The sequence below is a fragment of the Musca autumnalis genome, unplaced genomic scaffold (genome assembly GCF_047663935.1).
Source record: "Musca autumnalis isolate F117 unplaced genomic scaffold, ASM4766393v1 scaffold_4, whole genome shotgun sequence".
Taxonomy (NCBI): Eukaryota; Metazoa; Arthropoda; class Insecta; order Diptera; family Muscidae; genus Musca; species Musca autumnalis.
In genome coordinates, this window is record NW_027411977.1 from 31,832,844 (window position 1) to 31,849,618 (window position 16,775).

Here is a 16,775-nt window from a genome sequence, read left to right on the forward strand (position 1 = left end):
TACATATAATTTTTTTCCATTTTAGTTTGTCAATGGAATCAGCATATCAATTAATAAAAAAAGCATTTTTAGTTTGTTACCAAAAACATTATATATATATATGTATGCCCATAAAAATAAATTATATCTCCTAAAAAACATAATCGTCTAATCGATAAATGTTAGCCAAGAGTTTAGTGTTGTTCAAAATTCCATTTTAACCATGGATCTTGGTTTAAATTTGTCATCAATTGTATGTGTTTTATATACAAAATTGAATTAACTTCTCTTTTTGTTTCAAGTGTATTGTCAAAAATCTATATAAAAAAGGTAAATATAATAACACATGTCATAATATTACAGAAGCATACATATGTGTCATATATGTACATAAGTATGTAAAAGAAAATTAAAAAAAAAAAAACAAAATACTTTTATGGCAATGTTGTAAACTTTTGTTAATTTTAGAAAAAATTATAATTTTTTGTTTTTCTTTTTTCACAATTTTTTTAATCGTATATAAAAACTATTTAGGAGATGTGTCAATCATACCAAATATTATGAGAAGTTTTATCGAACAATTAATTAATATTTTTAAATATTATTTTAAATAAACTTTTTAAATATTTGGTCTGTTCTAGAACTGCAAGAATCTACTAATTTTTACATTTTTTCCGATAACATAAAGGAAAAAATGTTATCGTAGTAAAAAGTAGTAGCTTCTTGCAGGTTCTGGAACAAATCAATTATTTAAAAAAAAAAATATTTCACATCGTTTAAAAAAATACTTCCTGCATATTATCGATATAAATCAATATGTCTACAATTTCAATAATTATAATTTTTTTTGATAAATTTTTTTAAGCAGTGTATTTTTTTCTCAATCATTCTTATTTCCTAAAAGAAGTGCATTCCATTCATAATATGAATGCTTGAACTGATAGTTAATTGACAATTGAGTTCTTATTTTTATTCTTAGAACATATTTTTTATTTCAAATCAACTGATCAGCTGTTTTCCCACAAACATTAGTTCCCAGGAAGATTACGTTCTATTCATAATTTAAGTCCTAGAATTAATTCTTCAGTTCTTAATATGAAATCGTAATGGGATTCCCCAGAAAATATGTGTGTCTGGTTACTTTCAAGTTCTTGGTAGAAGATATTTCTCCAGCAAAAACTTGCAACTTCTCAACGAAGAACATAGAGTTAACAGAGATCAAAGTGAATTAACAGACAACTTTCTATAACCAGACATAGCTAACATTTTTGATTTGAAATCAGCTGATCAGATGGTTTCCTTTAATCATTAGTTACTAGGCGAAAAACATTTATGGTATGTTTCGCTAATACGATTCGAAGTCAAATTCGTTCGTAATATTAACAAACCTTGGGTTTTTTTTGAAAAATTTTTGAATAATGTTTGGTTTTCAGTCCAAAAAAGTTTTCTACAATAAAAAGAGTTTGATTGTAATTCGAATTTGAATTCGTCTTAGGGAAACAGGCCATAAATTTATAGTTTCAGTTCCAGGGACTAAGAGGTTGTTTACACTATCTATCAATGTCATATGTGCTGTAATTTTTCATTGTTATACAGTCGCTAATGTGAGCAATATTGTGGATTACGTCTCCACATTGCCTGCGTGGGTAGATATTGAATGTTTTTATTTCGTGTAAACAACCTCTAATTGAGTTCTAATTTTCATTTCCACTCAACTGATCAGCTGTTTTTTTTTTTGAAGGAACACCCTGTTATTGTGCCATGATCAACAACAGAACGATAATTGTGATCGATATACCATCAACCTATTTGATGGCATGATAAACAAGGTCCTCCAGTATGTTACATTTTCACTTCTAAATGCCAAAATTGTTTAACTTTTTGTTTATTTTTTGCACTGTGTTTCATTCACAATAAAGTATTTTGACAGCTAAAATCATGATCAGCTGATCATTTGAAGGAACACCCACATTGCCTGCGTGGATATATATTGAATGTTTTTATTTCGTGTAAACAACCTCTAATTGAGTTCTAATTTTCATTTCCACTCAACTGATCAGCTGTTTTTTTGAAGGAACACCCTGTTATTGTGCCATCATCATCAACAGAACCATAATTGTGATTGACATACCATCAACCTATATGATAGCATGATAAACAAGGTCCTCCAGTAAGTTACATTTTCACCTCTAAATGTCAAAATTGTTTAACTTTTTGTTTCTTTTTTGCACTGTGTTTCCTTCACAATAATGTATTTTGACAGCTAAAATCCTGATCAGCTGATCATTAGGTCTAAATATTTCTTCACATACCCATACTATGACCCTACTAACGGGCTTCGGAGCAAAAACAGCTGATCATAATTTTTGTCAAAATGTTATACTTTTTTGTTTATATTTTCCACAGTGATTAAGTAGCAAGTAGTTATTTTGACAGCTCACATTGGTGATCAGTTTTTTTGCGGTGGGACATATTTATTAGGCCATAAAAATTATTTAAAAGATTGGTTGAAAAATCATGATCCAAATAACAGGACTTCCAGCAAAAACAGCTAATCGTGAATGTTTTACTTTAAATGTCAAAATTATTGTGCTCCTTTCTTTACTTTTTGTGAATCACAATATTGTATCAATCATCCACAATAGTGCATTTTGACAGCTAAAACCGTTATCAGCTGTTTTGCTGTGTTAATTTAGCCAAGGGCGAAATTGGCTGGCTTTTTTACGCCACCTTGTTATTGCACCATGAGGTAAGCAATTAGCATGGTGGAATAAGAAGTTGTTACATCAAATCATACCAAACGTCAAATTTGATCACAATAATGCATTGCTGTGAATTGCTTGTTTACATTTTGTATGAGATTTTATTCACAATAATGCATTTTGACAACTAGTCTGAATATCAGCTGTTTTTGGCGCTGTACCTTATTATTGTGCCATGGCAATTAGTAAACGAAATGTCAAACAATTTTGACGTTTGATCTGATTTTGAGTAACTATTGTTGTTGATGTATAATAACATGCATAACAGCTGATTTAAATTATCAGGTAGCTGTAGGTGGATACATCGATTATTTTCGATAACATCGAAGATCAATCAAAACAAGACCTATGCTAGGTTTACATTTACGAAATCCACTCGATTTCAAATGTCAATTTCATTGCTTAAACGTCAAATGAAATCCAATGGATTTCAAATGAGATTTCATTTAAGGTATACACAAAGGAGTTGACAGTTGAAATCGAGTGGAATTCGTAAATGTAAATTTACTGTTCGTCACACTAATTCGACAACTATCAACAGCTTCACTACTGTGACACTCAAAAACCGTCCTTACACTTGCACCTAACTAAATAAAGAGTTTTAAGCAAATACATCATTTATTTGACAAATATTCAAGCAACTGGCAGCTTAAAGAACGCGTTTTATTAAAACCTGTAATGACACATTTGGGCTAGCATCGTTTTTACGGTTCGATTTGCTCGTCCTGTCGGATTTTTCTGTGGAGAGTATGGCGTCGTAAATCAGGGGTGCTGAGAATAGTTCGTGTATTAGTAGTGGTAAGACGCTCTCCCCATTACTAAGCAATGGCAAATGAGAAATAAAGAGAGAATACGTGTGGTTTGTTTCTACGCTACCGTAAGGAAGTGATCATCAATGTCGTAAATTGATGTCGGGCGGTCTTTCTCCATATTTTTCGTCACCTCTCTGCTGGTGAACTGACTTCCGTTGTCGGTAATCAACACTTTGGGTACCCCGAATAGGGCCAGCATTCGTTCTCGGAAAGCCGTGACTACTCCACTTGCCATCGCCTTCATCATTGGCACTAGTTCCACCTACTTCGAGAAACCAAGAGCATCGTGTTCCCATGCTTATTACGTGGTAATTATCCAACGAAGTCGGCACAAGTGTTGGCTCAAGGTACCTCAGGAATCGAAATCAACATCTCTTCCGCTGTGGCCATCTGACTTGAATTATAATGCCGACATTCCGGTCCAATATTAACGTTCACAAATTCGCATACCCCTCTTCTGTATATCTTGATGGCCATGCGGCTGGTTGACTGTGATTGTCTCCCAAGACCCGCTGTCGTAATTGGCTTGGTATACACAACCTCTATCGTTTGTTGTCTGCATTACTCGTCTGGGTTGGAATATGTCGCTACAAATGGGCACCCCGATGGCATAGGCGGGATACCTATTTGAATTATTCATCTCCATCATCTTGGAACGTATCCACGGGCACTCGGCAACTGCTTCCGCCACTGCTCGCTGCAGGGGTTTCGACAGGCGGCCGGTATAACGCGTCTGCAACGACGTTAAGACTCTTTTTCTGGTATCTGATGATGTAACGGTTCTGCTGGAGCTCCAGCCTAGCCTAACTAGCCCGTCGCCCCGTAAGGTTGTCGATTGAGTTCATCTAAAATTAGAGCCAGATGGTCGGTCAAAACATGGAACTTGTACCCTTCTAAATACGGCTTCATATTCCGTATTCCCACACAACCGCAAGGCACTCCTTCTCTGTGGGTGAGTAATTTTTCTCAGCCTAGCTGAGCGATCGTAAAAAAATGACGACACGATTGCTTCCTCGAATTATTGCGCAAGCACAGCGCCGAGCCCACAATCACTGCCATCCGTCTCCAGCAATAATGGTCGGTGCTTCCGTCAAATCGGCTTTGAGTATGACGGTATAGTCGGGATACCTTTTTAGATTATTGATCTCCATTACCTTGGAACGTATCCACGGGCACTTGGCAACTGCTTCCGCCATTGCTCGCTGAAGGATTTCAACAGGCGGCCGGTATAACGCGTCTGCAACGACGTTAAGACTCTTTTTCTGGTATCTGATGATGTAACGGTACTGCTGGAGCTCCAGCCTAGCCTAACTAGCCCGTCGCCCCGTAAGGTTGTCGATTGAGTTCATCTAAAATTAGAGCCAGATGGTCGGTCAAAACATGGAACTTGTACCCTTCTAAATACGGCTTCATTTTCTGTATTCCCACATAACCGCAAGGCATTCCTTCTCTGTGGCTGAGTAATTTTTCTCAGTCTAGTTGAGCGATCGTAATTGACGACACGTTCGCCTTCCTCGAATTATTGCGTAAGCACAGCGCCGAGCCCACAATCACTGCAATCCGTCTCCAGCAAAAATGTTCGGACAAAGTCTGGATATGGCAATACAGGTGCTTCCGTCAAATTGGCTTTGAGTACCTCTAGAATGCTGGTCTTCTTCAAGAGTGATGTCAGCGGATTGAGCAATGTTGCGAACCCGGGAACAAACAGGCCACCAGAAAGAGACAATTTCTTTACCTTTTTTGGCGGTTTCATATTGAGAATGTCGCTGAAGATGTAAAATCCTACATACGACTTGATTAGATCAAAGCATGTTTGTAAGGCAGTGTCGCCCAAGATTTTCCATCAATGGTTTAGTAAGTGTATATGTATGGCTGAAGAAAACAACAACCACGTGATGTTTATCGTTTCCTTTTATTCACATACACTGTAAGTGAGAGTGAGAAGCAAATGCAAAAACAACTCAGTGGGCGGCCTCACAAAGAAGCCCTTCTTTGTTGTAAGGATAGTAAAGATCGCTAGTTGAAGGTTGCTAATTCTGAGAATAAGGCGAACTTTGTGTTTCTCTTCATGTCTCTCCTAGTTTGGAGACTTCAGTATGTGTGTATGCACCAATCGTCGACGTTAAGTGTATAACCAGTCTACAGCCATTTTGGGCGCCAATAGTCTGTTTTCATAAAATGTAGCTTCGATCTGGTTTGAGGTTGCTGAACATATTCACACGAAGTGTCAATAGGCTTGATGGAGCTGAAGATCTTTAATGTATAAATCTTGGTAGAAAAGCTGATTTTCAAACACGGTCAATGTGTATTTAATAAGGACATGTAAGAGGTACAACAACAAGACTATTTTCTTTGAAATTCCTTCAATCTGTCAAAGGTTTTTATAATATCAATAACAATGAATATGACAGATCAGCTGGCCTTAGTACTCTACCTTATAATTGCACAATTATTGCGGTACTATTTTTGTGGATGCTTGCCATCGTGGACAAATTTGTCCAGCAACATTAAACAAGTAAAAATACAGATGTGATCATCTGAGAGAATATAAAGAAACTTTTTTTAAGAAGCTCAATTTGGATTCCACTTTATCCCATTCCACATTGAGGACAATGATAAAGAGGGTCAGTAGGTGTAAAGACTTTGAGTTGAAGCTTCATCATAGCTCGCCCAGGAATTCATTGTATTCTCATTGAGGATCTTGGTTATTAAGATAGGAAATTTTGCTTCTTATATCCTGGTCGGATGATTTCCACTTTGATCTTAAAATTGTGTAATCTCCGTATAAGCCAAAGTTTTCCCGGGGGAAAAATCTGCCACTATCTCAAATCACGATAATTTCATTTCTCTTCTTTAAGGATGCAAATTACACCTTTACACCAATTATACACCATTTAGCATTCTCAGAATTTATTTGAAATCTCAAAAGGAATCATCCAAACAAGCGTGACGAAAGGAGTTTCCATGATATGGAACTAATAACTAATAAGCTCTTCTAATGCTCCTCTAAATGTAAGGCCTTCTTTCTTTAGACAGAATTGTATTGGCCTACAAATTTATTTATATATTTTTTTCAATACATATAGAAAGATTAAACAAAATTGTCGTGAAAATTGTGTTTTTGTTGATAGTGAAATGTTTAAATTATAAAATAATTTATTATTATTATTATTTTAAATTTAAAAAATTGTTCTAAATTGAATATGCTTTAATAAATTATTACAATTTTTATTTGGTAATATTGAAATTTAAGCAGCATAAATTTCAAAAATTACAACGTATTTATGATTTAAAACAATTATGTTTATTTCAAATTTATTTTTAAGTGGACAACATTGCTTATAGAAGAGATAAGAAACAAAAAAAAAACTTAAAATTAATTTGTTTTAAAATTATTAAATATTATTATATATAAAAAATGTTTTGGAAGACATTAATATATAATAATAAAAATTACAAACAAAATAAATAAAATAAAAAAAGGAAGACAATTTTCGATTTGCCCAAAAGAAAAAAAAACAGCAACAAAGTCAATAAAAAATATGTGTATTATATAAAACAAATAAATATATAACAAAAAAACAATGCAATTATTAACTTGTGGAAGACATTTTAGTAATAAATAATAAACAAATTTAGCAATTAAGTAAAACAAAAACATTAAACATTTTGATTAGACTTGCCCATAAATAACGAAGTCTGCAGATGGAAATGTTCTAAGCTGTGACTGACAATAATTAAAATTTAAGGCGAGCGAGGTTAAAAATAATAACATAAAAAATATATGCAAATGCCACGCAGAAAATTAAAATAATTAATAAATAAAAATTTAAATTTTTGTTTTTGAAAATTGCACGCATATTTAGCAAAAAAACCAAAAAAATGCACATTAAAATTTTATTTTATTTAAATAAAAAAATTATTTAATTTAAAAAAACAAAACTCTAAACAAGCGAAAGACATTTTCTCATCACATGAAACAAACACACACACAATAAGCACGAAAGAATAACGGGAATGCACGTCTTGCGTAGTTCAAACTCTATAAGAAAAAAATAAAAAATAAACTATAAAAACTAACTAATTTAAATAATTTCCCCCAAAAAACAACAAATTAAAAACAAATTGCCAAACAAAAATAAAATGTTATGCCACCAAAATTAAAATATCCAAAAAAGAAAACAAATTTGTTGTAGTTTGTGAAATGTTTAAATTTATTATTACCATTATAAATTAAATTATTAATTAATGCTATTCCTTTTGAATCCAATAGATGTATATGTATTCGAAAATAATTATCTATCTATATATGTATTCATATAGATCACAATTATTAAACAACAAATTCACACAACAAATAAGAATTATATTAAAAAAATTAAATAAAATTCACAACCATAACATCTCTGAAAGGAATAAAACAACAAAACAAACAACAACAACATATGTACTTATATACAATTTATATATACATACATTATATACTGTTTAAATAGCCAAAAATTTCATTGATTAATTGCAATAATAAAAACGGAAAACGGAATAAATCAATTCTATATGTATATTTCAATGTGTTAAATGTTGTACAATAAAACAAAAAAAAAATAAAATAAAACAAATACAAAAAACCTTATAAGATATATTTTTGTTTATAGTAAATGGGAAGGGCTAAATATATAGTATATTTTGGGTGACGTAGGGGATGGAATATACCAAGGAACGGTCCTGACCGGTTTTAACATGGCAAAGCCCAGGATTTATCTTGGTCCCTCTTTCATCTCAAGTGGACACTGACCTCCCCGTGGTGTCACCTGGGGAACTGCCTTTAACATCCGTTAAAGGTAGTGAGCTAACATGTCCCACGCGTTCACCCATAAGAACGTTAAAACTTGGGTTTGGGCGTCGGGCTAGTAAACCTCCCCTAGAAAACACAGCCTACTATGAAAAAACGAAAGAAAAGAAAAACAAACCCCTCTAAAGTTGACGAACCCCGCAAACGTTTTAAGGACCATGATCTGCGAATCTGCACCTGGAATGTTCGCACTCTTTATAGAGAAGGTGCAGTCTTCGCATTGGCAGACGTACTTGAAAAGTACAAGGCCGATATTACTGCCATACAGGAAATAAGATGGATTGGGAAAGGCGTCACAACAACACCTAAAGGTGACGCACTGTATTATAGCTGGCATGACGTAAAGCATGAGTTTGGTTGCGGATTCATAGTTAGTCGGAGGCTAAAACATCTGCTATCAAGCTTCACCCCAGTGAATGAAAGACTTGCTGCAATTCGAATAAAAGCTAAATTCTTCAACATCAGTTTTATTTGCGCTCATGCTCCCACTGAAGAAAAGGACGAACAGACCAAAGATATATTTTACGAGCGCTTAGAAGAAACATATGACCGTTGCCCTGCCCATGACATTAAAATTATACTAGGCGATTTTAATGCCAAAATTGGAAAGGAGAATATCTTTGGCCCAACAGACGGGGAATTCAGTCTCCACAGTGAAACATCTGACAATGGTATGAGACTGATAGACTTTGCAGCTGCAAAAAAACATGGTAGTTAGCAGTACCAGTTTTAAGCATCTCGATATTCATAAGGGCACTTGGCTGTCTCCAGACCAAAGAACAATAAATCAAATTGATCACGTTGTGATAGATGGAAGACATTCATCGAGAGTGTTGGATGTACGATCGTTTCGAGGCGCAAACATTAATTCGGACCACTACCTGGTTGCAGCAAAGGTACGCACCCGCTTAAACGTAGCAAACAAAGTACGAACAGACACAACACGAAAGTTAGACATCGGTAAGCTGCAATCACAACAGATAGCCACAGCATATTCCACTCAACTAGACCAATTGCTTAATCAAAGCACTCCTCATGCCGATAACATATCAGCGCAATGGCAAAATATTGCCCACTCCATGCAAACAGCCGCAAAATCCATACTTGGATACCAGAGACCTGCACCAAAGAATCCATGGTATGACCAGGAGTGCCGTGCTGCTACCGAAGAAAAAAATGCGGCATATAGGGCTACTTTACAATCCGTAGCAACGCGTAGCGCACGAGAGAGGTATCGGGAGAAAAGGAGAAAGGAGAAACGTCTTTTCCGCAGGAAAAAGAGAGAGATGGAAAAGAGAGATTGTGAACAAATAGAGATGTACAGGAGACAGAACGAAGTCCGAACATTCTTCCAAAGAGTGAAGCATCAAACTGAAGGCTTTGGTACAGGCATATCCTCCTGTAGAGACCAACAAGGTAATTTGGTAACTGATACAGATAGTGTGCTCAGGATATGGAAGGAACAGTTTTCCAAACTGTTGGTATCCGATGGCAGTGAAGATGGCGAGGATACCACAGTTCCAATCCCAGAAGACGGTATTGAATGTATACCGCCCAGCCAGGATGAGGTAAGGACAGCAATAAACCGGCTGAAGAATAATAAGGCGGCAGGAGCAGATGGGCTACCAGCCGAGCTGTTCAAAACCGGAGGCGACACGCTGATAAGGTGTATGCATCAGCTAGTTAGCACCATCTGGCAGGAAGAACGCGTACCCGACGATTGGAACGTGAGCATCCTATGTCCAGTCCACAAGAAGGGTGATAAGACTGTGTGCTCCAATTACAGGGGCATAAGTCTGCTCCCTATTGCATATAAGATAGTATCTGCCATATTGTGTGAGAGACTAAAGCCTATGGTCAATGAAATTATTGGACCCTATCAGTGCGGCTTTAGACCTGGCAAATCCACCATTGACCAGATATTTTCCTTGAGACAAATCCTGGAAAAGACCCAAGAAATGCAGATCGACATCTTCCACCTTTTCGTCGATTATAAAGCAGCATTCGACAGCCCTATACGTTCAAAGGTGTTCCAAGCCATGTCTGATTTTGGTATTCCTGCAAAGCTCATCCGGCTTTGTAGAATGACGTTAACTGAGACGAGATCCTCAGTTAAAATAGGAAAGAACGTCTCCGAAGAGTTTATTACCAAAAGAGGTTTCAGACAAGGAGACGGCCTGTCGTGTGATCTATTCAACATCCTGCTGGAAAAGGTCATACGAGACGCGAAGGTCAACAGAAATGGAACGATATACACGAACAGCCATATGTTACTGGCTTATGCCGATGACATTGACATCATGGGTCGAACGGTAAAGAAAGTAACTGACACCTTTGCAAAAGTCGAAAGAGAATCTGCTAAAGTTGGTCTGGCAGTAAACGGCGAAAAAACCAAGTTGATGGTATCGACGCGTAATATGTCCACTAACCCCGCACCATCTGTGAATGTTGGTACCTACAATTTTGAGGTAGTGATGGACTTTGTCTACCTCGGCACCGCCATAAACACAACAAATAACATCAGTTGTGAAATACGAAGAAGAATAGTGTTGGCTAACAGATGCTACTTTGGGCTGAGTAAGCAGTTTAGGAATAATGCCACCTCTCGTCAAACAAAAGTAACACTTTACAAAACACTGTTACTACCCGTGCTAATGTATGGTTCCGAAGCATGGGTACTTGCTCAAGCAGATAAGGCAGTGCTTGGTTTGTTCGAGAGAAAAATTCTTCGAAATATCTATGGGCCAATCTGTGTTGACGGCGAATATCGGCGCCGTATGAACAGCGAGCTGTATCAACTATACAATGACATCAATGTAGTTGAACGAATCGAGATACAACGATTGCGATGGCTAGGCCATGTTATAAGAATGAGTGATGATGAACCCGCTAAAAAGGCATATAAATACGGGCCACATGGAGGTTCTTGCAGATCTGGAAGCCAAAGGTTCGTTGGATTGAACAAGTCAAACGAGATATCAGAAAGCTACATATCCCAGATTGGGAAAATACGGCAGCAAACAGAGAGGATTGGAGATTTTTTCTTAGTTCGGCTTATGGAACAAATGTTCTGTAAAAGGCCAGCTAAGTAAGTGAGTACTAAACAACATAATTATGAATGAGAAAATGTAAATATTTGTGGAATTTGTTGAACAATAAATTGAATATTAATTTCGGAATTAAGTAGTGCTAAGAAAATAGGAAAATTGTTTATGTTTACAAAACCTTTTTGACATTGTTGTAACAGATTGCTTATACATCTACCTTAATAGTTCTCTCTCAAAATGAATAAGAGAGTATTTGGAGAGTTTTTTGCTTTGGCTCTCTGAGAGAATCTTTCCTTTGGTAAACTTACTTACTTACTTAGGTGGCCCAAAAGATCTCCAACTCTCTCTCTCGCCTTGTCATCTCATCATCCACTTGTTTGCGCCATCTATTCCTTGGCCTGCCAATTCTGCGTGCACCGCCAAGCGGTCCGTATTTATACGCCTTTTTAGCGGTTTCATCATCGCTCATACTTATTATTTGGCCTAGCCAACGCAATCGCTGCATCTCGATACGTTTAACTATATTGATGTCGTTGTATATCAGATACAGCTCCTGGTTCATACGACGTCGATATTCACCGTCAACGCAGATCGGTCCGTAGATCTTTCGAAGGATTTTTCTCTCAAACACGCCAAGCTCTGCCTTATCTGCTTGCGCAAGTACCCAGGCTTCGGAACCATATATCAGCACGGGTAGTATCAGTGTTTTGTAAAGCGTTATTTATGTTTGACGAATTGTGGCTTTGTTTTTAAAGTTCTTACTTAAGGCAGAGTAGCATCTGTTGGCCAACACAATCCTCTTTTTATTTCACAACTGATGTCGTTTGTTGTGTTTACGGCGGTGCCGAGGTATACGAAGTCTTTTACTACCTCACAATTATAGGAACCAACTTCAATAGTTGGTCCGATCTCAATGGACGCATTGCGCGTCGACACCATCAGCTTGGTCCTCTCGCCGTTTACCGCCAGACCCACTTTAGCAGATTCTCCTTCGATCGGTTACTTCTTTTACTGATCGTCCCATGCTGTCTATATCATCAGCATAAGCAAGTAACATGTGGCTATTGGTGTAGATTGTGCCACTTCTTTTGACGTTTGACTCTCGTATAGCCTCTTCTAGCAGGATGTTGAAAAGATCACACGAAAGGCTCTCTCCTTGCCTGAAACCTTTTTTGGTACAAGACTCTTCGGAGAGGTCCTTCCTATTTTAACTGAAGATTTTGTGTTAGTTAGAGTTATTTTACAAAGCCGAATAAGCTTTGCGGGTATATCAAATTCAGACATTGCTTGGAATACCTTTGAACGTAGCAGGCTGTCGAAGGCTGCTTTATAATCGACAAAAAGGTGGTAGGTGTTGATCTGCATCACTTGGGTCTTCTCCAGGATTTGCCGCAGGGTAAATATCTGGTCAATGGTGGACTTGCCAGGTCTAAAGCCGCAATGGTATGGTCCAATTATCTCGTTGACCATGGGTTTGAGTCGTTCGCACAATATCCCTGACGCGATCTTGTAGGCAATAGGGAGTAGACTTATGCCCCTATAGTTAGAGCATACAGTCTTATCTCTTTTTTATGGACGGGACACAGGATGCTCAGGTTCGAATCGTCGGGTATGCGTTCTTCCTGCCAGATGGACCTAACTAGCTGATGCATACACCTTATCAGCGTGTCGCCTCTGATTTTAAACAGCTCCGCTGGTAGGCAATCAGCTCCTGCTGCCTTATTATTCTTCAGCCGGTTTATTGCTGTCCTTACCTCATCTTGGCCGGGTGGTAAAAATTCAATACCATCTTCTGGGATTGGATCTGTGGTATCTTCGCCGACTTCGCTACTATTGGATACCAACAGTTTGGAAAAATGCTATTTCCATATCATTAGCACAATATCTGTATCAGTTACCAGATTACCTTGCTGGTCTCTACAGGAGGATGTGCCAGTTCCAAATCCTTCAATTTGATGTTTCACTCTTGGAACATTGGTGGCGTCGGTTTTGATTGGGATTGCTAATACAATTTTGTTTTTTAAAATAGTCTGGCTTAATCCCATTGTTGTTGTTTTATTATTTTAAAACAACGAATTTATTAGTTAGAAAAGGTTGGCATTGTTCGCCAAGGGGTAAGGCAAGGAAGACTCGTTTCGATCCACGAACAATGCCAACCTTTTTCCACTAATAAATTAGTTGTTTTAAAATAATAAAACAACAACAATGTGATTAAGCCAGACTATTTTGATAAACAAAAAAAGTTTCACTCTTTGGCAGAATTTCTGGACTTGATTCTGGCTCCTGTACATCTCGATTTGTTCACACTTCCGCTTTTCCATCTCTCTCTATTTCCTGCGGAAAATACGTTTCTCCTCTCTCATTTTCTCCCGATACCTCTCTCGTGCGCTACGCGTTGCTACTGATTGTAAATTAGCCCTATACGCCGCATTTTTCTCTTCGGTAGCAGCAGGACACTCCTGGTCATACCATTGATTCCTTGGTGGAGGGCTCTGGTATCCAAGTACTGATTTTGCGGCTGTTTGCATGGAGTGGGCAATGTTTTGCCATTGTCCTGGTATGTTATCGGGACGAGGAGTGCTTTGATTAAGCAGTTGGGCCAGTTGAGTGGAATATGCTGTGGCTATCTGTTGTGATTGCAGCTTACCGATGACCAACTTCCATGTTGTGTCTGTTCGAAATTTGTTTGCTACATTTAATCTGGTACGTACCCTTGCTGCAACAAGGTAGTGCTCCGAGTCTATGTTTGCACCTTGGAACGACCGTGCATCCAACACGCTTGATGCATGTCTTCCATCTATCACAACGTGATCAATTTGATTTCTTGTTCTTTGAGATGCTTAAATCTGCTAACTAGCATGTTTCTTGCAGCTGCAAAGTCTATCAGCCTCATACCATTGTCAGATGTTTCACTGTGGAGACTGAATTTCCCGACTGTTGGGCCAAAGATATTCTCCTTTCCAATTTTGGCATTAAAATCGCCTAGAATGATTTTAATGTCATGGGCAGGGCAACGGTCATATGTTTCTTCTAAGCGCTCATAAAATATATCGTTGGTCTGTTCGTCCTTTTCTTCAGTCGGAGCATGAGCGCAAATAAAGCTGATGTTGAAGAATTTAGCTTTTATTCGAATTGCAGCAAGTCTTTCATTCACTGGGGTGAAGCTTGATACCAGATGTTTTAGCCTCCGACTAACTACGAGTCCGCAACCAAACTCATGCTTTACGTCATGGCAGCTATAATACAGTGCGTCACCTTTAGGTGTTGTTGTGACGCCTTTCCCAATCCATCGTATTTCCTGTATGGCAGTAATGTCGGCCTTGTACTTTTCAAGTACATCTGCCAGCGCGTAAACTGCACCTTCTCTATAAAGAGTGCGAACATTCCAGGTGCAGATTCGCAGATCATGGTCCTTAAAACGTTTGCGGGGGTCGTCAACTTTAGAGGGGTTTGTTTTTCTTTTCTTTCGTTTTTTCTAGGGGAGGGTTACTAACCCGACGCGTCGCGACGACCAAACCCAAGTTTTTAACGTTCTTATGGGTGAACGGGTGTTAAAGGCAGTTCCCCAGATGACACCACGGGGTGGTCCGCGTCCTCTTTAGATGAAAGAGGGACCAAGATAAATCGTGGGCTTTGCCATGTTAAAGCCTGTCAGGACCGTTCCTTGGTATCTTCCATCCCCTACGTCACCCATAACGGTCAACTCTCTAGAGAATTTTCCCAGCTGCAAGATTTTCTTTAGCTCCATTTTGATAGGACTTGCGGTTTCCAAGCAAAATCGCGAAAACCTAAAATAATCCTAAAAATGTGAATTTTGACCGCGATTAATATAAAAATCCCCCCAGTGATTTTGTCTTGTTTTTGGATTTTTCTCATCTGTGAACATTGCTGTTTCAAAATCCGCAGAAGCTTCCCACGTAAAAGTGGTTTTCACTTAAATTTAGTTCAGGTGCACAATGTATGAACTTGTTATACCCTACACCAATATGTGGGGAGGTTATTATAAGTTGGTTTTGGTCAAAAAGTTTGTAACGCATCGAAATAATGGTCGTAGACCCATACTTATATGTATCAAAATGAATGTCTCGACGAGCTGAGTCGATCTGGCTATGTATGTCCGCCCGTCCGTCTGTCCATCTAAACCTTGTAATCACGCTACAGGTCGCAATTTTGATCGGATCGTCATGAAATTTTGAGGGTAAATGAGGATCTCACAGAGAAAGATTTTGATGATGGTCGGATAATATTTAGGGGTCGGAATGAGCAAAAACTTTATTTGGAGAAAAAGTCAATATATATAAAATATCACCTTTACAACAATGTAACGTAGGTTGTCGTAGGTGGTCTAACAACGAAGATATCGCAATAGTCGCTAATAAAACCCAACTTCTCATTTTTGCAATTTTAATAATAATGACGTATATCACACCTTTGGTTGGGGATCTTCTAAAAGCAAAGCCTGACTAAGAAAGTAGAAAATCCCATCTTTGAAATTATGTAAAGTAGGTTTGCGTAGGTAGTCAAATAATAGAGATATCGCAATAGTCGTTAATGCATCCCTTTTTCCACTTTTTCTGCAATCACACTATAGGTCGGAATTTTGATCGGATCATCACGAAATTTTCTCACAGAGATAGAAGCCTATTGATGTTGGTGATGTCGACAGTAGTCAAATATAAAATTAAATATTAATTATTTTGGTTCAGTTCGCCTTAAGTCATTTGCTTTAAGGGCCAGATAGGTGAAAACTTTCGTATCTCCATAAAAGAAATGTTTTCGAGTGAAAAGATTATTCACAGAGGTAGTGGTGTAGGGTATCACATAGTCGGCCCCGTACCGACTATAGCCTTTTCTCACTTGTTTTATAAGGTAGCGATACAGTCAATGCATTGTCCCAATTTGAAATTCTAAATCTCAGTAACGGTAAAACCTGTGAAATTATCATAAATGTCAGTCTTGTAGAGAATTTCTATAGCTACAACATTTTCTTTAGTTCCATTTCGATGGGACTTGCGGTTTCTAAGCAAAACCGTGAAAACCTAAAAAAAAATCTAAAAATGTCTACTTGAATCGTGATTTATTTAAAAAGCGCTCTGGCCGTTCTTTTGTTTTTTGATTTTTCAAATCTATGAAAATTGTAGTTTCAGAATCCGCAAAAACTTCACTGGTAAAGTTGCTTCAAGAGCACCGTGATTTTTAAATTATATTTTTTTTATCTGAGGGAGGTGTTACAAAGAAAAGAAAGATTTTAAGAACGTATGGCAATATGATTTCCATGATAATTCTCATTTATTTTATTACGGAGAGACAAATCAGAGATGAT